A 21625-nucleotide genomic window follows, 5' to 3' on the forward strand; every position below is an offset into this window, starting at 1 on the left:
ATTGATATTATTGGTATTTATCATTTATAGATTAAACAATTGGACCATCCATTAATGGATTACACTTGAATCAAAATATTTCATTTTGTACACATATTTATTTGGATCCCCCTCCCTTATGGGGAGCTTATTATTTTATTGGCAACATAGAAAAAATTGTGGATGTTTGACTCATGTGATTTAGTTTTCTGAGTCATTGCCATTTTTTTTGAATAAAATAAAATAAAATAAAATAAAATATAATAATAATAATAATAATAATAATAATAATAATAATAATAATAATAATAATATGTTAAGAATATATAAACAGCTTTATGGGAAAATCTTTTAAATGCTAGGGTTCTGTTGAATTATTCCAAATTTTTTGAACTTGATCATTTTTAAGGAATTTGCCTAAATTGAAAGCAGTGTATTACTAAAATGTTGTTTTCAAAAATTGGAAAATCAATATTAGTCTGATTAGATCCAGAATTGTGTAGTATTTATTTACTTGATTATCTGTTAGTAAATTTATCACATAAAATTACATTTGATATAGCAAAATTCGCTTATAAAACTTAGGGAAAGTTGGCAATTGCAACCGAACTTTTCTTCTCTCAACAGCAGCCAACTTATTTATTGACTCAAGTGAATCAGAGTAACACATTCATATCACACTTGATTGAAATCTTGGCCAAGTTTGACAGATGTTCTCAACACATTGTCAATCTATAGCATATTTCTATGAGTTTCAAGAGGCTGCAGAGTCCCCTTACATATGGTCCTGTTACAAAAGCTATAAAAAAATTCTACACTAGCGGCAATCCCCAAAAATTCTTTTGAATAAGTGTTATGTGGGTAAAATTGTCAACCATGAGTTGTTACTACTGAATATTTTATCTCTCATTTTGACTCATGAAGCAGCAGAATAGTTACTAATGATGCTCAAGACTGCTTATGTGAGGACATGTATTTGAAAAAATCTACTTGTACTGTAGCCAGTTATAGGGATATTTGTAGAATTCTGATAGCCCCAAAATAAAAAAAATGTTCTGAATGATATTCATATAAAATATCTCCTTACAAATAAAAAAGTCCTAAATTTATATGGCAAGTAGCATAATTTCATATAGTAATATATAAAATCCAGTAATGCAATATGGGAGACATACGTAGTGAGATAAAAAATGCTGCATGTAGAATACTAGGTACAGAGTTTAAATACTGAAACCAACTGGAACTGAAGTAAAGTGATTGATCAATAGCAACATCAATAGTATTTAGCGTTATATACTGCTTCATGGTGCTTTATAGCTCTCTCTCTAAGCAGTTCACAGAATCAACATATTGCCTCCAACAATCTGGATCCTTATTTTATTGACCTCAGAAGGATGGAAGGCTTAGTCAACCTTAAACCTGGTGAGATTTGAACTGCCAAATTGCAATCAGCCAGCAGACAGCAGAAATAGCTTGCAGTACTGCACTCTAACCATTGTGCCACTGTGGCTCATAATAATGAAACAAAAAGATAAAATTGTATTATTATTTATATAAAGTAATAATATATACATAGAAACATAGAAGACTGACGGCAGAAAAAGACCTCATGTCTGCCCTTATACTATTTCCTGTATTTTATCTTACAATGGATATATGTTTATCCCAGGCATGTTTAAATTCAGTTACTGTGGATTTACCAACCACGTCTGCTGGAAGTTTGTTCCAAGGATCTACTACTCTTTCAGTAAAATAATATTTTCTCATGTTGCCTTTGATCTTTCCCCCAACTCACTTCAGATTGTGTCCCCTTGTTCTTGTGTTCACTTTCCTATTAAAAACACTTCCCTCCTGAACCTTATTTAACCCTTTAACATATTTAAATGTTTCGATCATGTCCCCCCTTTTCCTTCTGTCCTCCAGACTATACAGATTGAGTTCATTAAGTCTTTCCTGATACGTTTTATGCTTAAGACCTTCCACCATTCTTGTAGCCCGTCTTTGGACCCGTTCAATTTTGTCAATATCTTTTTGTAGGTGACTATTACATACTATATGTAAGACAAGCTTTAAATAACATTATTTTAGGCTTAGTTTCTTATTTTAAAGTATTTACACACAGATTCTAAGTGGTATAGAACAAGAGAATACAATATAATAAAAAGAAGTCAAATATTAATTACTAAACCAAAAATACCCCCATTTATAAAACTCCACAAAGCTATAAACCAATCAAATATACACATACATACCATTCAACACAATTTGGCTGTGAAAGGTGATAGTAATCATGGCTCTCAGGAGGCCAGTAGGGTGGGAGCAGTATGGACATTGAGGGGGAGTAGATTTCATAGTGCCGGGAAAATAATTACAATAAATAATCGTGATTATGGAACTGCAAGGTAAATATGATGAATTTGATTTTTATTTGTTTGTTATTTTTTATGAATAAAAAATAGTAATTATAGGTATTATAATAGAGGTGACACTGTTTTTCTTATTTTCCTTTAAAATTAAAATGACTTCAGCCATTTTAGGTGACAAATAACATTACTGAAAAACCGAAGTGTCCATTCCCAAACTATTAAAATTCTCAAGTACTTTTAAAGCTATTTATCTTTAATAACAAGTATTCATAAAGTCCTAATTATTAGGTGTCTAAAACTAATTAACCTTTGATTACAGCTCTTAAAATATAATGAATCTTTTACTTTATATGCCAAACTCTATTTTCCAGTAAAGAAAAAACCACCCCTCTTAATACTTATTTATTTATTTATTTAATTTATTTTTATTTATTTATTTTGTCAAACAATTATAGGGTGGTAATTTGTACAAATAAAACATTAGATAAGTAATGATAAAAAGTAACAAAAGAAGACAATAGGACAGGGACCCTAGGCACAATGGTGCTCTTATGGGCTTGCATGCATTAATTACTTTTCCATTGATTCCTATGGGAAACATAGTTTCGTCTTACAAACTTTTCACCTTAAGAACCTCGTCCCGGAACCAATTATGTTTGTAAGACAAGGTATCACTGTATTTGTATGAACACAATTTAACTTGCAGTAACTATTATAGCCCTTGTATGAATAAAATTATTCTTTGTAAAAAGTATATTTGGTGAGTTTTTACTTTACTTCATTTTATATGCACAATCTGTATGACTTTTGAGGATATCCTGTAGCTTAAACAGTTGATGTAATAGACAAAAACTGTCATTATTTTTGGATCCAGAAGCCAAAAGTTAGTTGCAAACAAGCCACAGATTTAAGAGAACGAAATTGCTGTTCTCCAGTCTAGTTAGTGAGTAGAGCATCTTGTTGAACATCTCTGGACAAAGAGATGATTTAAGATTTCTACAAGTATTACCAAACAGTTACTTATAATGAGGAGTTGTGGCAGGTTTTAAACATTGGGAAATGAAGATGTATCCATCTTATTCAAACTGTGGTTGTTGCCTTTCAAAGGACACTGTTAAATCAGAGGCAAGAGGCCGAGGAAAGTGACAACAGCTCTTTATTAAATCAGTAGGAGCATTCCGAGAGTCCAGCTCGCAGGCTGGAAAAGGATTGAAGAGTTAAAGGAAACCCTAGCAAAACCCGCACTTATATACTTTGTTGCCAGCGCAGGGATTGGTGACATTGTTTCAAGTCTTCGCGCTGAAGCTCCCGGTTGGTCGCGCTTTGCAGGCTTCCTATTGGTCAGCCTGCGGGTTCCTATTGGCTGCATCTGGTCCAATCGGGGATCTTCATTTTTTTAACAGCATGCAAACATAACAGACACTAAGCCTGCATAATTCCTTTTCCAAAAACTGTTTATTAGCTATTTTTCAGCTACTAGAAATCTTTGGATTACCAAGACTGAAAACACTGGACGAAATCTACATTCAATCCTTAATGAAATAACATTTTAATTATAAACTTAATAAGTTAAAAATTTGAAATAAACAGTAAAAAGCTAATTAAGTCTTTGATTTTAGAAAATTATAAATGGCTTAAGGGTTCAGATAAATTTGAAATAAGATTTTGGAATTAATTATAAAGAATCCTTCCCATCAGAAAATGGACTTGTTCTGAATTTTTAAAAGACATAAAAGAGTTTAATAATTTGAAAACTAGGCACTAAAGAGAACTAAAAAGTTTAGTACACAAACTTGATTCACAAAATCCTGCAAAGTTATAGTATATGTGCTGCAGAAAAAACACACACAAATATTAAAGTAATAGAAATAATGAATGATATTTAAAAAATGGAATCAGACATTAATAACTGTGCCAGTAGTGATGTTTGTTTCTATGGCTAGACTTTGTCTAAAAGATGCTTTAAAAGAAATGGTAAAATAGGAACAAGTTTTATCTGACTAGAAAGAGAATCAGTTAATACTAAAAGTGAATCTACAAATGACAGGCTACAAGAATGACATGAAAAAAGATGTTTCCTTGAACATACCAAAATAAATTGATTTATGCTTTAAAAATCAAAAGAAAATTACAAGTAATAAATCAAGAAAGTGACTTGGGCAATGATTGTACATTGGATTTACAAAAGAGGTTAAAGCTTGGATGAATCTTGTGAGAAGGCATTAAAAAATTGAAAAGAAATCAAGTTTCACAACATTGCTTGAATGGACCAAGGATTAAGATGGTTAGAAGTAAAGGGAAAGAATTGGGGAAGAGCTGGCTGCTGAGAAAATTGCAGCCTGCTGTGCTGCCTTTCTCCCCTATGTCAGCACAACAAAATGGGTTATAGAAGCTGTAACCTTGAAACAGAGTAGAGGAGAAAGAAAAAGATACGTGTGCTTTCCAGTAGCAGCTGCTGCCGTCACATCACAACCACTGCTGCCACTACCACAAAAAGAAAAAGAAAAAAAACAAGTAGCTTTCTTTATAAGAGTTGAAGGGTATGGAGAAAAAGAAGAATCACAGCAAAGCCCAACATAATGTTTGGAAAATGCCAGTTTTACCAGTTGCCATTAAGAAAGAAGTAAAATAGGGAGGAAGTGTGAGGGGGAAGATTTAAAGATAGAGTCTTTAAGAGTTAAATACAGTTAATGATAGTGTAATAGCTGTAGTAATAGTATACTTGAGTTGGAAATAATGCAATATAGGCATAGAAGTAATAGTATAGATCGTTGTTCAGTCATTAAGCCATGCCCAATTCTTCACGACTCCATAGACCTAGCAAACCAGAACTCCATGTCTTCCACTGTCTCCCTGAGTTTGCCCAATTCAATTTCACAATGACATCATCTAACTATCACATCTTCTTCTGTACCCTTCTCCTTCTACCCTTCAATCTTTCAGAAAATCAGGGTCTTTTTTTAAATAAACCATCTTTTTTCATTTCGTGATCAATGTATTTGAGCTTCAGCTTCAAAACCTAACCATCCTTAAATAGTCAAGGTTCATTACCTTTAGGATATATGATTATCCTAGATTTTAGTACAATAATAGTGGAACGTAGTACAGAGAACATTGAACAGTATAAATAGTAATAGAGATACAGTGGTACCTCTACTTAAGAACTTAATTCGTTCCATGACCAGGTTCTTAAGTAGAAAAATTCTTAAGTAGAAGCAATTTTTCCCATAGGAATCAATGTAAAAGCAAATAATACGTGCAAACCCATTAGGAAAGAAATAAAAGCTCGGAATTTGGATGGGAGGAGGAGGAGGAAGAAGAGGAGGAGGACAGTGGCTGCCAAAGGAAGAAGGGGAGGGGAGGGGAATAAAAAAAATCCAAAACTTTAAGGCTTAAAAAGGAGAGAGAGAGAGAGAGACTCTGAAGAGGCGAGGAGGAGCATGTGCCTCCCATACACCTGGCAAGAGGCTGCCTGTCATACACTGCGCAAGAGAGAGAAACCCAGGGGGAATGGAAGGAAACTGGCCAGGCCTTCATGCCGCTCTCAAATTACCTGGGAAATTTTTCCAAGCTCAGGTTCTTAAGTAGAGGCAAAAGAATCTTGAACACCCGGTTCTTATCTAGAAAGTTCTTAAGTAGAGGTACCACCATATAGTGTAAGACAATAGGCACAGGAAGAATTTACACATATGTTTGTATGCTTCCCTTTTGAATATAGAAAAATAAAAATAAATAGGAAATTCTATATAGTGGCTCTCATTGTCTTAGGACTTATCTAGTTGCAATAAGGGTGGCAAAACGTGTGTATTTTCCCACTATTATTGCATCTGCAGATTCTCACCTGGCCGCCCTGTTTGGGGTGACCTGCTCCCTTCTTGATGTGGAGAGAGCCACACTTGGAATCCTCCGTTCAGTTTTGGTTGCCTCAATGTAAAAAAAGATGTTGGGACTCTAGAAAGAGTGCAGAGAACAGCGACAAAGATGTTTAGGGGACTGGTGGCTAAAACATATGAATAGTTGCAGGAACTGGTATGTCTAGTTTAATGAAAAGAAGGACCAGGGGAGACGTGATAGCAGTGTTCTAATATCTCAGGGGCTGCCACAAAGAACACGTAGTCAAGCTATTCTCCAAACCACCAAAGAAGCAATGGGTGGAAACTAATCAAGGAGAGAAGCAACTTAGAACTAAGGAGGCATTTCCTGACAGAACAATTAATCAGTGGAACAACTTGCCTCCAGAAGTTGTGAATGCTCCAACACTGGGAGTTTTTAAGAAGATGTTGAATACTCATTTGTGTGAAGTGGTGTAGAGTTTCCTACCTAAGTAGAGGGTTGGACTAGAAGACGTCCAAGGTCCCTTCCATCTCTGCTATTCTGTGTTATTCTAGAATTGATCCTCTCCAGCAATCCAAATGAGGGATTAATGCCATGCAAATAATCAAGCAGAAAACAATATTTATTTTATTTATTTATTCACTTGTCCAATACACAATACATATGGAAGAGAATAGATATGAAGTAATATATATAAAGATAATATGTAAAAAAAGAGGAGAACATATATGAAAGGAATAAAATATATATGATATATGAGATAAAGGAAAGACAATTGGACAGGGGATGAAAGGCACATTAGTGCACTTATGTACGCCCCTTACTGACCTCTTAGGAACCTGGAGAGGTCAATCATGGATAGTCTAAGGGAGAAATGTTGGGAGTTAGGGGTTGACACTATTGAGTCCGGTAATGAGTTCCACGCTTTGACAACTCGATTGTTAAAGTCATATTTGTGTGTGTGTGTATGTTAGTATAGGGGTTTTTCTTAAATTTATAATATTTTAATTAATTGGATTAATGTATTGGATTGTCTTTTCACTTGTTGTGAGCCGACCCGAGTTTTCGGAGAGGGGCGGCATACAAATCCAAATAATAAAATAAATAAATAAATAATTTTTTTACAGTCAAGTTTGGACCGGTTAATATTAAGTTTGAATCTGTTGCATGCTCTTGTGTTATTGCGGTTGAAGCTGAAGTAGTCATTGACCGGTAGGACGTTGCAGCATATGATCTTGTGGGCAATACTTAAATTGTGTTTTAGGCGCTGTAGTTCTAAGCTTTCTAGACCCAGGATTGTTAGTCTATTTTTGTAGGGTATTCTGTTTCGAGTGGAGGAGTGAAGGGCTCTTCTGGTGAAATATCTTTGGACGTTTTCAAGGGTGTTGATGTCCGAGATGTGGTATGGGTTCCAGACAGATATGCTAATCAAAGAACAGATTCCCACCATTAAAACTGATGGAGCAAGCTACCGTATATAAACAGAGTGGAAACCTTACAATCATTTGCAATGATGATGTTACCTGGTAGAGTAATGAAGCATCTGCAGACAAACCACTAAACCCAGAGAACTCCAAGAGCTCCACAAATTATAAAATTCCAGAAAATTTTAATAGATACTTTGTGTCTCCTAAGTAAAGATTAGTATTTTCCTTTTAAAAGAGACAATACGTTCTACCTGTCAATGACTACTTCAGCTTCAATCGCAACAACACAAGAGCACGCAACAGATTCAAACTTAACATTAACCACTCCAAACTTGACTGTAAAAAATATGACTTCGCGAATATGTCGAAGCGTGGAACTCATTACCTGACTCAGTAGTGTCAACCCCTAACCCCCAACATTTTCCCCTTAGATTATCCATGACTGACCTCTCCAGGTTCCTTAGAGGTCAGTAAGGGGAGTGTACAAGTGCACCAGTGTGCCTTCCATCCCCTGTCCAATTGTCTCTCCTTATCTCATTTATCTTTTCTTTCTTTCAAATATGTTCACCTATACTTTTATATCTTTTCTTCTATTCTTTTCTTTACTTATATTATTACATATCTTCCTCTTCAATGTGTATTATGTATTGGACAAAATAAATAAATAAAATAAAGATGAGAGGAGGCCTTCCTGCATCAATGGTATGACTTCTTTATTCCAGCTGATTTTGCCTAACAGAAGGAAGAAACACTTGAGGGGGTCACTTAAGCAAGTTGTTTTATTCCAGAGGCATTAATGAAAGTTCAGATCATCTGCTAAATACCTCTCTAGTTTCTTTTAAAGCAGATTAAAATTTATAATGAAAAAAAAATAGAAGCCATTTAAAGACTCAAGAATACTTTTTAAGTGCAGCACAAAGTAACATCTTTTAAAAGACATAAATCTCTCCTTCCCTAAATGTTCTCCTAGTTCCTAGTTCTTCTGCTACAGTGCCAATGTAAATTTCTTTCCCTATAGTATTCACTATACCTATGGGATGAATTTTTAGAACATCTGCAGATCTTTTTCACTGTAATGACACTCAAATGTATCACCCACGCAGTTCTGTGATGGCACTAGGAAAAAATATATATATTCCAAACTGTTATATGAAGTTTGTAACAGCACAGCATTGTTGTAAATGGGCAATCAGAAAACGATTTGGTTTCAGGATTTTAGTTTTACATTTGCATTAGAGCGGCTTAATTTCTAACATTTAAATATTTTTATTACCTCATTAGCCTCCATCTCAACCAACTAGTTGTCAGAGAATTTTTTTCTGTTTCTTTTTTCTGTTTGTATGGCTAATCCATGTCCTTTAAGGTTTTTCAGTTCATATGGTAGAATTACATTTCTTCTGTGTATACAAAGTAGTAAACTCAAATCATTACTATTATTTTTTCTATTATTTAATAGACATAAAGATACAACTAATACAGAAATTGTTAGAATTAGAATAACTAGATGTCACCATGAATCAAGGTATGAGCAGAAAGGCAGAAATGAGAAGGAGAAAGAGACGAATATGAAATAAAAGCAGTAACATTTCTACCTGGGTTCCTAAATAATTAATATTCAGCATGCTGCCATTTAAATAGAAGCTTTGTATAGTCATCTAAAAGAATTCGAAAACATATTTATTCTATAAAGCAGATTTATTAATGAACGTTTCTGTGGCCAAATTCTGGGAATGATATGCAATTGTTTACTGTAGTCTTTATCTGATAGGCAAGTGTTGTGGTTAGCTCTGGCCCAGCTCCTGCCCCAAGAGGGAGACATCCACATGCTGCAGGCCTGTTTTGCCCCTGGTGGAATCTGCTGATCAAGGCTCCTCTGACCAAGAAGACATGAGTGACAGGGAAGAGGAGAGTGTGACAGACAGCTCAGAAGGAGATCAATTATCTAGCTCCTCCTTGGATTCGGAACAAGAGTTCATGATACAGCCATGCATGAGGAGAGCGATGCATAGGCAGCAACAACTGAGAGATTATTATCAAAGAAAATGAGGCCACCTGTGGTTGGGTGGGGCTGTGGTAATTAGTGAGGCTGCTATAAATAGCAGCCTGTGCATTTGGCCATTGTGGAGGATTATCTGATCGTTGTGTTTCGTGCCTGCTTTGCTGACTTTGACCTTTGTGTGCTGATTTTCCCCCGCTTTGAAACTAAACCAGAGCAAAGTGTGTTTCACTTTGTGAAAGAAGAAGGACTGTGAATTGCCTCACAGCTGCAAGCTAAGTATCACAGAACTGATAAGGGACTTGTACAAATTACCAGTTTGTTTGGAGATGAGTGCTGTTTGCTGTACAAAAAGAGTGCTTCGTTTATTTGCATTTTTGGTATAAAGAACATAGTTTTGAATTTTCAAACGTGTGTGTCTGAAATTGTATCTGCGCATTTTCGGGAGGATTCTACCAGAGAGCTCGACAGAACAGGCATATAGGGTTTTTGTTTTGTTTTTTAAATTGTATACTATTATTACATTATGATTGCACCTCAAAACTGTCACCTAGATGAGTAATATTAATCAAATAATTCTCAGATATAAGAAGTAGGCATCCTTATTACAAAAGGATTGACAGATGTTCTTTGCCAAAAATTCATGGGTAAAATCTGATAAATGAATTCCAAAATTCCTAACTCAACCCTGTACCAAAGAAAGCCAAATTCAATGAGAACTGAGCATATTCTGTAAACGAGTTGTGAGAATCTTTTGAAAATCCTGTTTCATAACTTCTTTAGGCAATTATCTATGAACACACTGATATAGAAAGACAAGCAAGAACAGCTTTCAAAGCAACCACCCAAGTCAGAAAAAGAGGTGCTTTGCATGCTTTCCTACATATCCAAATATTTATTTCAAAACACTGCACCACCTTAATTTTGTGTATCAGAATCGAACTACAGTAGTACCTCTAGATACGAGCTGCTCCACTTGCGAGTATTCCAAGTTACGAGCCACGACGGGAGCGACATTTCTGTTCCGGACCCGAGCTCAAATTCGGGATACGAGCTGAACTTCCACTAGGTGGCGCAAGAATCCTTGCTTCTGGTTATCTCCCCGGGGAAAAACAAAGTCTAAAGCCATTTGTTCCAGAAACGAGTTGATCGACATACAAGCTCCATTCTGGAATGAATTAAACTCGTATCTAGAGGTACTACTGTACTAGAACTATGTACGAAGCCATTATGATAGTGGAAACATTGTCTGCATTTAACAATTGCTCCATATAGATTAAATAAAACAGCAATCTAGCACTCAGGTAATAGATAGGGTACACCCCAGGAGTAGCTTCTAAAGCCCTTTACTACCAGTTTGTGTGTGCCCTCATGTGCAAGCGCGATTCTACTGCACATGCACAGAAGCATCCTGGGTGAATGGGTGGGCAGAGCCTCCTGCTGCCAGTGCTACTGGTATTTAGAACCAGGTTGAACTGGGAGAATCGCTGGAACCCACATATTTTTAAAAATCAAGCCTGCATTCATACTGTAGGAAAAACCATGACAATTAGTTCTGATACTTGGTATTTTTTTTAAAATGCCTCTTTCCTTTTTTCTGGCTTTCCTTTTTAATAAAAAAATAATATTGTCATAAAATATAAAAAAGAAGCTGACAAAAGAAATCACAACTAGGCGTAACAGACACATTCTTTATACTTGAGGCTTGGCTGATTCCCAGCTCTTCTACAGGATTACCACAGGGTACAAAGGGCCTTAGTATTGCTTAAACCACCAAGCAGTCAACAGCTGTCATGACGCCAACAATCTGTCTTTTTAGGTAGACACCATACATGCTGCCACCAGCTAGTTTCACTCTAATGTAGTAAACCAAGAGCAAGCGTGTCTTTTGACTCAGTTATTAACAGATCACTGTAGGGGACAGATGAATAAGAGCCAGGATTTTGCTGTTTGTCAAGTTGGCGGGAACAGGCATACAAATCATAAAGGTGTATAACTTAGCTCCTGCAGTGAAAACAACAGTACTGACAGAAACATAATTTACTCTCCAGCCTTGAAAGAAGCCATCGAAAGAGGATTCAGAATTAACAAAACCCTATGCTATTTTTAGGTTTTAAAAAAAATCTACCAGGATACCATTTATTGCTACTGTAATTGAAATGAATTTCAGACAACGCAGCTAATAAGCATTGTTTTGTACCATAATACCATTGCATTGTTTTTGGGTCATAATACCATACCACAATAACATTAGGTCTATAGTTACTTTCATAGAATATGTGAAATAAGGAACTTCCCCATTCCTATCGTCCTGTGCCATTTATATGTTTTTAAATATTAGATTTGTTCTACTATAATATTGTTTTTATTATTGTTGTGAGCTGCCCCGAGTCTTCGGAGAGGGCGGCATACAAATCTAATAAATAATAATAATAATAATAATAATAATAATAATAATAATAATTATTATTATTATTATTATTATTTCCAGCACATCAAAGTCTATTGGTTCACTTTCAGCTGCTTAGTCAACTTTATTAGCAATATTAGTTCCCAGCAGTGAAGGGCTTCCAAAATTTTTACTACCACACTGTGGGCATGGCTTATGCAGGACACCCTGCACTTTCTTTCAACATCTTTCAGTGCAAATTGGGTGCTTTGAGGTGGAGCTCCATGTTTGTTACCCCACTGTGTTTTCCCCATCTGGGCAATAGCCCACTCCTGGCTCCCAGCCAGTTCTCCCACCATTAATCTTAATTTCTCCAGAATTATTTCTGAAGGCAATTTATCAATGATAAACTTTCTAAGACTTCTTCTGTTGGCAAATTCTACATTTCCGTTCTTCTTCTATGAGAAGTTAATCTGAGTCCTATGTTCATATCTTGTCAGCAAGAAAACAAAGAGCAAAATGAATGTGTTGGTGGAAGCCAGCAAGATATGGGCATTTGCATTTAAAATAGAATGGCAGTTGGCAAAACATTTAATCCAATTGGATATATTCATGTAAAAAATAATATAAGGAGATGATTTTTTTAAAAAAACTGTTTATAAATATTAAATTGATGTAATCAATGCAATACATTTATAAATATAGACCCTGTGTGTCTATTGACATTCCTCAACTCATTTTTCTTTGCCAGACTGTAAGAGAAAAAGAAAAAAGAAACTACATTACATTAAACTCTACTTTGACACAAATATACATACACATTTTTGAAATAAGTATATTTTTTCCAAAAGTATGCATGATCCTCAAAGGTCTGAAATAATCATTGTCACCAATTCTTTCCCAGCTTCCTGCCATTCTTCACCACTTCCATTAAGAATATTTCTGCTTAAGAGTCGTGTATGCACTATTTGATTCCACAATGTTTAAACACATGCATTTTCTAATTAAAAACTGAAGCCCTAGGCTTGCCTCTGATTCATTTCTGGCAGGCAGGTTCAATTTAATGGTTCAAGGCAGCATGTGTTTGCAAAAGGAAATACTTCATGATATCCATCCATCCATCTCTAATAATCAAAACAGAATTTTTATATATTTCATAATATGACTGTTTCAAATATAGACCTTAGACTTTAAAACCATATTATAATGACTTAAAATAACTAATATTCAATAACAGAAGAAGCTAATAAGATGGGTGATAGTTATTTTTAAGAGGATACTCAAACTTCAGTTGTAAATAATTACAATAATTGAAAAAAGGGCTATCAGAGAACCAATGTGGTTGTACAAAAGTGTGATGAAGAAATATGCACATATAGGAAATGGATCTTCATCAGGAAACAGTATGGATAGGTGTTCTGTCGGGTAGAATCCTCCCAAAAAATCACAGGTACAAATTTCAGACACACACACGTTTGAAAATTCAAAACAATGTTCTTTATAATGAAAATTCACTTAAACCAAGCCCTCTTTTGGTATAGCAAAGAGCACTCGTCTCCAAACAAACTGGTAATTTGTACAAGTCCCTTATCAGTTCTGTGATACTTAGCTTGCAGCTGTGAGGTAATTCACAGTCCTTCTTCTTTCACAAAGTGAAACACACTTTGCTCTGGTTTAGTTTCAAAGCGGGGGAAAATCAGCACACAAAAAGTCAAAGTCAGTAAAGCAGTCACGAAACACAATGATCAGATAATCCTCCACAATGGCCAAACCCACAGGCTGTTCTTTATAGCAGCCTCACTAATTACCACAGCCCCACCCAACCACAGGTGGCCTCATTTTCTTTGATAATAATCTCTCAGTTGTTGTTGCCTATGCATCGCTCTCCGCATGCGTGGCTGTATCATTAACTCTTGTTCTGAATCCAAGGAGGAGCTAGATAATTGATCTCATTCTGAGCTGTCTGCCACACTCTCCTCCTCCCTGTCACTCATGTCTTCTTGGTCAGAGGAGCCTTCATCAGCAGATTCCACTGGGGGAAAAACAGGCCTGCAGCGTGTGGATGTCTTCCCCACATCCACAGTCTTTGGGGCAGGAGCAGGGCCAGAGCTAACCACAACAGATAGGTATCACAGAATCATTTAAGTGTCAGAAAGTGTCCATGGAGATTCTCAGTCATCCAGGTCATAGATGTCCCAAAGGTGCTTTTTCAAAAGGCAACTGGACTTTCTATGAATACATTTCACTTGTCATTCATGAAGCTTCTTCAGCTCTGACTGGATAGTGGGGAATAGAAGGATTATATTCCTTGCAGATAGCTGGTCATTTGCATTCTTTTAGAGAGAGTCGTTGAGGCCACCTGGAGGTTTATCTGTGTTCCCAGGGTCAACTGAGTAGTGCAAATGGGAGCCTTCTTGGAACTGGATTATGTTGTAGACTGGAGAGAGATGATGTTGTGGAAGCCGCATGTTAATCAATATATTCACTACTATTCTAATCATATAATCATAGGGCAGATATAAAGAAGCAATACTTCAACCTGTAACTAACCTCTCTATTTTATAGTCCACTAACCTTTTGAATACCCCTTGTGTTGGAGTAATGTTTTGCAGAAGCTAGCCCACCCAGATAGCCACAGCAGCTAATCAGCCTGCCTCAGACTAGGATATCAGGAACCTTTATCTTGAAGATAATTGAAGAAAGTACTGCAGAGATTTTTAGAAAAATATTTACTTCTTTAGTAGCAAAGCTGCACTGATTATTTACACTGTAGCTCTCTAGTAGTTAATATACAAAGTACTCACAATTCTCTATCTACTATTCTCAGTTACAATATTTAGTTACAATTCTTCATCCACCATAAACCACCTAACTTCCAAGCCACTGTAAGCCACAATATCTTCAAGCCAAGCCGCAAGCCACACCTATGCAAAGGTGCATTATGTACTTTTTTCAGCAAATCAGGTTACATTACAATTTGCATATTGACAGTGACTAGGCAGTAATACATTGTTAAAGTTATACAATTCTTTTCTCTCTGCAATTTGGGATATTGCATCAAGTAGGCTCCAATCTTGACACCTTGCTTACAGGAACTGTCACAAGATGGTGTAAGCTTATGTTGCAAGTGCCAGATAGAACATACATTATTAGGTATATTTCTCCTATTAAGAATGTGATTTGTTTTTCTACTTACTTCTTTTTCTGTATAAGGACATGTTATCAACTACTGTATAATTTGTTATTGGCAGATTGATGACATGCTTTGATCATCCTAGAATTATGTAAGGTATAAGACTACTGTGTCAGATATAACCTGATGTTCAGACTTTGTCATGAGAATACTCTGAACCTGTGTACACAAAAAACCTAAGTTGCTCCATGCCTTTGTGGTCTTCATTCCTGAAACTGGTGAACTCATTCAGCTGCAATAATTCAAAGTGTTGGTTATGACCTATAAAGCCCTTCATGGCATCGGACCAGAATATCTCCGAGACCGCCTTCTGCTGCACGAATCCCAGCGACCGATTAGGTCCCACAGAGTCGGCCTTCTCTGGGTCCCGTCAGCTAAACAATGTCGGTTGGCGGGCCCCAGGGGAAGAGGCTTCTCTGTGGCGGCCCCAACTCCCTGGAACCAGCTCCCCCCAGAGATTAGAACTGCCCCTACCCTCCTTGACTTTCGTAAACTGCTCAAAACCCACCTTTGTCATCAGGCATGGGGGAATTGAGATATCTCCCCCGGGCCTATATAATTTATGTATGGTATGTTTGTAGGTATGTCTGCTTAAAAATGGTTTTTTTTAACTATTTTAAATTTTAAATTGTATATTATTAGATTTGTTATGAATTGTTTTATTGTGTTGTGAGCCGCCCCGAGTCCACGGAAAGGGGCAGCATACAAATCTAATAAATAATTAAATAATCAAATAATCAAATAATCAAATAATCAAATAATCAAATAATCAAATAATCAAATAATCAAATAATCAAATAATCAAATAATCAAATAATCAAATAATCAAGTAATCAAGTAATCAAGTAATCAAGTAATCAAGTAATCAAGTAATCAAGTAATTAAGTAATTAAGTAATTAAGTAATTAAGTAATTAAGTAATTAAGTAATTAAGTAATTAAGTAATTAAGTAATTAAATAATTAAATAATCAAATAATCAAATAATCAAATAATCAAATAATCAAATAATCAAATAATCAAATAATCAAATAATCAAATAATTAAATAATTAAATAATTAAATAATTAAATAATTAAATAATTAAATAATTAAATAATTAAATAATTAAATAATTAAATAATTAAATAATTAAATAATTAAATAATTAAATAATTAAATAATTAAATAATTAAATAATTAAATAATTAAATAATTAAATAATTAAATAATTAAATAATTAAATAATTAAATAATTAAATAATTAAATAATTAAATAATTAAATAATTAAATAAACAAACAAACAAACAAACAAACAAACAAACAAACAAACAAACATCCCTCCCTCTCTGTTAAGTGAGGGGTGTTTAATTTTGACATAGATGGCCTCTTTGGCCCCTCTTTTAAACCAGTGGTCCACTCTGTCCAAAATATGGACTTTGCTGTCTTCAGAAGAATTGCCTTTGGCTTTTAAATGCATATATAAATCCTTCCATTACTCACCATCCAGTCAGAACTGAAGAAGCTTCTTGGATGAGAAGCAAAGCGTCTTAAAAGAAAAACAAGAAAGTTCAGTTGCCTCTTGAAAAAACGCCTTTGGGACTTAAGGGCTGTGTGGTAATGCTAAATGTAACGAACGTTCTAACTTGATCCAACAATGCTCTTATTACATGTTTAAATTTTATCCACAAAATTTTTCTTTGAATTTTTCTTAAATAATATTTATTTCTATTCTATTGATGACACACCTTCAATATTTCCAATAGGAAATGTTGCTTAGAATACATGAAAAATTACCACAAAAATTCATGCACAATAAAATCAAAATTATTGTAAATTTGGGATTGTGTGCGAAGGAGACTTTATGAAAATGTGAACTTGGATATCTCAGCTAACACATAGAAACATAGAAGGTTTAGGTTAGGTTTAGGTTTATTGGATTTATATGCCGCCCCTCTCCGCAAACTCGGGGCGGCTCACAACAATAATAAAAAACAGTACAGTACATAATACCAAATCCAGAAGACTGACGGCAGAAAAAGACCTCATGGTCCATCTAGTCTGCCCTTATACTATTTCCTGTATTTTATCTTACAATGGATATATGTTTATCTCAGGCATGTTTAAATTCAGTTACTGTGGATTTACCAACTACGTCTGCTGGAAGTTTGTTCCAAGGATCTACTACTCTTTCAGTAAAATAATATTTTCTCATGTTGCCTTTGATCTTTCCCCCAACTAACTTCAGATTGTGTCCCCTTGTTCTTGTGTTCACTTTCCTATTAAAAACACACAATGTGATATTGACAGTTGTACATTGTACATTGATTATTGAAAGATAAATACTTTTATGACATAACATAAATTTCTCTGTTATTTTCTTAATTTAAATTTTGTAACAGAGGCCTTGAAATGGGCTTTGTATCTCAGCCTAAGAAATAGACTATTCAACTTGAGTATTAAATTATGCTGACTAAAGATAAAACAATATCTATTATTTTTCAAGCGGATGATTAAATAACTGTAAAACACAAATATACTGGAATGATTCTCCAGTTGTCAAAGTACCAGTTTTCATTTATTTTAGATACAGTTACTTTCAGACTAGTACAGTTTTGTTCCTTAAATGTGGCTAAATATTTGTAGATCTGTAAAACTAGAGTGTTAACAGCTTTGTTGACCCTGTAACAATTGTATGCTCTTTTAATTTTCTCTGAAATAGAAACTGTTTAATTATTAAATTATTTGATCAACTCACACAATTTTGTTATATAAAGCTACTATTAATAAGCTAAATCATGTTATTAGAATTGAATTGCCAATGAAATTACCTAAGTTATGACTAATTTCTCCCATTGATTTCTACTTAATTTTGAATGATGTATACAAAGATGCACTGTAATTCATATATTTATTTTGACCCCAATCATAATATAAAAGGATGAAGATAATTTAAACTATGTATTGAACTTCTAAATATTAATGGTGGAAGACAGAACATTCCTGACTTGATTTAATTCTTAGCAATTTGTAGACCATCCATCTTTTTAAAAAATGTTCTCAGTAAAGATATGAATGCAATGAACATTGGTATAGTAACATTCATTTTCTGTTCAGCAACAGAACATTATTTTTAAAAGGTGAAGTCTTGATATGATGCTTCATAAATTCAATAAGAACGTATTAAAATTCTGATGAAAATAAAATATGTAATGAAAACTGATTAAGCTGCGTTAGTGTTCCATTTTCATTTTTCAAATTATATGTATGATGAGCAGATGATTCAGCAACTGAAGTGTAAAAAAATGTCCTAAGCTACTGATATGCAGAAAGGCCCATTCAAGTGGAATTTTCAACAGCTGTTTGCAGGCTTCATTAAGACTCATTATATGTTGCCATGTAATAGGAAGCTTATTTTTCAAATAATCAGCTCCACAATATAAATACTATGTCTTTCTTAAAGGCAGAACTAGAAAGAACATAAAAATGCATACATGTTATTCATGTTATCTACATATGCTTGTACATATGCATGGAAATCAATATATATATAGGCTAATTAGATAGCAGAAAGACTGGCATTCAAACTAAAAAGCAATCATATAATTGATTCTAGATATTTGAAATGACAGCAGGTCAACGGGAGCTTCATCAACTGGAAATTTGCAGAAATGGCAACAGTGGAGAATATATGTCGCTCAAGGTTGAATTGCTGATGTTCTTTGAGCTTGGTTCTTTTCTTGCAGACATTTCATTACTAAGTTAGGTAACATGATCTGCAGGATATATTGATTAGTGGTATTGTATTTTCTTTGACTGGCATGCTACCATCTGGTGCTTATTGTGATTAAATGCCAGGTCCCCTTTGGCGGATGTTGGTTCATAGATAAGTGATAAGGGAAGACATACTCAGTTCTTTGTGCTTCTTTCTTTGGACTAAAACAGTCCTTTTAAATGTTTCATAAATGAAATGTCTCTTCATTTATTCACATTAAGCATTATTGCTACACTGGGGTCTTTTCTGATTATTAAACCAAGGAAAAGCTGAAGAGGACATTTCCCATTGTTAGCCCAAATTGTGCTTGTTCTCATCTCCTTTATTATTCATTTTTCCTTATTATTTCAAAGAAAATAAAAATAAAAATAATGCTAATACAAATGTAGATTTAAAGAATATAGAAAGAATAGTAAAAATGGAGAAAAAAGAAAAAGACGCCAATATAAGCAATGCAGTAGAGATTGATAACTACCATATATCTCAGAAAATAAAATTCTTATATTTTTTGGGAGCTGAAATAAGTGCTTGGCCTTATTGCCATGCACTCAAAAGCCCAATTGGGCTTATTATCAGGGAATGTCTTATTTTGGGGGAAATGGTAATAAATCTTAATCAGGAAATCTAAATTGTAGTATCCCTAATGTATTACGCCATTAATAAGTGTAAACCTTTGCTCTAGAAATGGTTTCTAAATAAAACTATGCATCATATTTACTGTTTAGATATGAAATTATTCTAGAAAAGAAAGCATATTCTCACAGTTTAATTAACCATTCTTCCATAGAGGGCATCAAAAATCTTTTCCAATAAATGGTGTATGAAATACTTGCAGCTGTTATTATATTATCAGTTCAGTGAATGTTGAACAAATGCACGGCACATGAAGTTTAATGGAAATATCTCTGGCTGAATCTCAAAATATGCTAGAATAAAGGAAACAAGGGAAGTTTACCCTCTTTCTCCCTTCCTCATTCTTTTTGACACTGGAGCTATTAAAAAAGAAGATGCTGTGTGTCAGGAAAATAAAATTTCAGGAATTAAATTAGCAACCCCAGAAACTTAAACTGAAATTAGTGTGATATATTTACATTTAAGTTCTGTCGGGCTCTCTGGTACACTCCTCCCAAAAATTCACAGGTACAAATTTCAGACACACACACGTTTGAAAATTCAAAACAATGTTCTTTATAATGAAAATTCACATAAACTAACCCCTCTTTTGGTATAGCAAAGAGCACTGGTCTCCAAACAAACTGGTAATTTGTACAAGTCCCTTATCAGTTCTGTGATACTTAGCTTGCAGCTGTGAGGCAATTCACAGTCCTCCTTCTTTCACAAAGTGAAACACACTTTGCTCTGGTTTAGTTTCAAAGCGGGGAAAAATCAGCACAGAAAAGGTCAAAGTCAGTAAAGCAGTTATGAAACACAACGATCAGATAATCCTCCACAATTGCCAAACCCACAGGCTGCTATTTATAGCAGCCTCACTAATGACAACAGCCCCACCCAACCACAGGTGGCCTCATTTTCTTTGATAATAATCTCTCAGTTGTTGTTGCCTATGCATCGCTCTCCGCATGCGTGGCTGTATCATTAACTCTTGTTCTGAATCCAAGATAATTGATCTCCTTCTGAGCTGTCTGCCACACTCTCCTCCTCCCTGTCACTCATGTCTTCTTGGTCAGAGGAGCCTTCATCAGCAGATTCCACCGGGGGGGGCGCAAAACAGGCCTGCAGCATGTGGATGTCTCCCCCACATCCACAGTCCTTGGGGCAGGAGCTGGGCCAGAGCTAACCACAACACATTTACTAAATAAATTAACGACCATATTTTATTATCAAAAGCACTCTTTAGAATTGAAAATGAAATACACATAAGAGTATTAGGATCTCAGATAAATAAGGATAAACTCAAAAGTTGACATGGATTGTAACTTGGAAGAAAAGCAATATTTAAGAGTTAAATCTCTTTATTTTATTTTTATATATCTTGAAACATTATTGTGTTTCAACATAATATTATTTATACAACATTAATGTTATTTATATTTACTGAATATTTTATGTAAAGTGAAAAGCAAATCTAAATAAAAAGAAGAGAAAACAGCAAGAAAACTAAATTTATAAAATATAATGACTTCTCAAGTTATATTCAAATGATATTACCAAACCTATAATCTACTCAAAAGCTATGAACTACTTATGTTGTATCATAAGTAACAAAACGGAACCATTAGAACAATGCTGAAAGGATATCTGTGATTTCTCTTTTATTAGAAATGTGGTATGTGTGGTTAAGAAGACAAGGAAAGACAGAATATGTGATGGGGAAAAAATAACATTATATTCTGTTTGGAAATGTGTTCAGACAGAAGCGATTTCATTTATAAAGAATCTTCTTCAGGCAGTTAATTAGCTTTGACAGTCAGTTCTTGCCAACCAGATTATTGAACTGTTGCAGATTTGAAATTCTTTAAACTAACATCTTGACATTGCTGGTAGGTGTGTTAATATAAAGACATGAGGAGAATTTATTAGCTTTTGTGGTGAGTGTGCTAGTGAGTTGCTTTAGATTATCCAAACACAGGTTGCACTCGCTGTTGAAAAGTTATAATTGCATTTTGAAATGTTATTAGCTTTCTTTGAGATAGAAAATAGCAATGGCATTGAAGAGGATGCGTTGTG

The sequence above is a fragment of the Erythrolamprus reginae genome, chromosome 7 (assembly GCF_031021105.1).
Source record: "Erythrolamprus reginae isolate rEryReg1 chromosome 7, rEryReg1.hap1, whole genome shotgun sequence".
Lineage (NCBI taxonomy): Eukaryota > Metazoa > Chordata > Lepidosauria > Squamata > Dipsadidae > Erythrolamprus > Erythrolamprus reginae.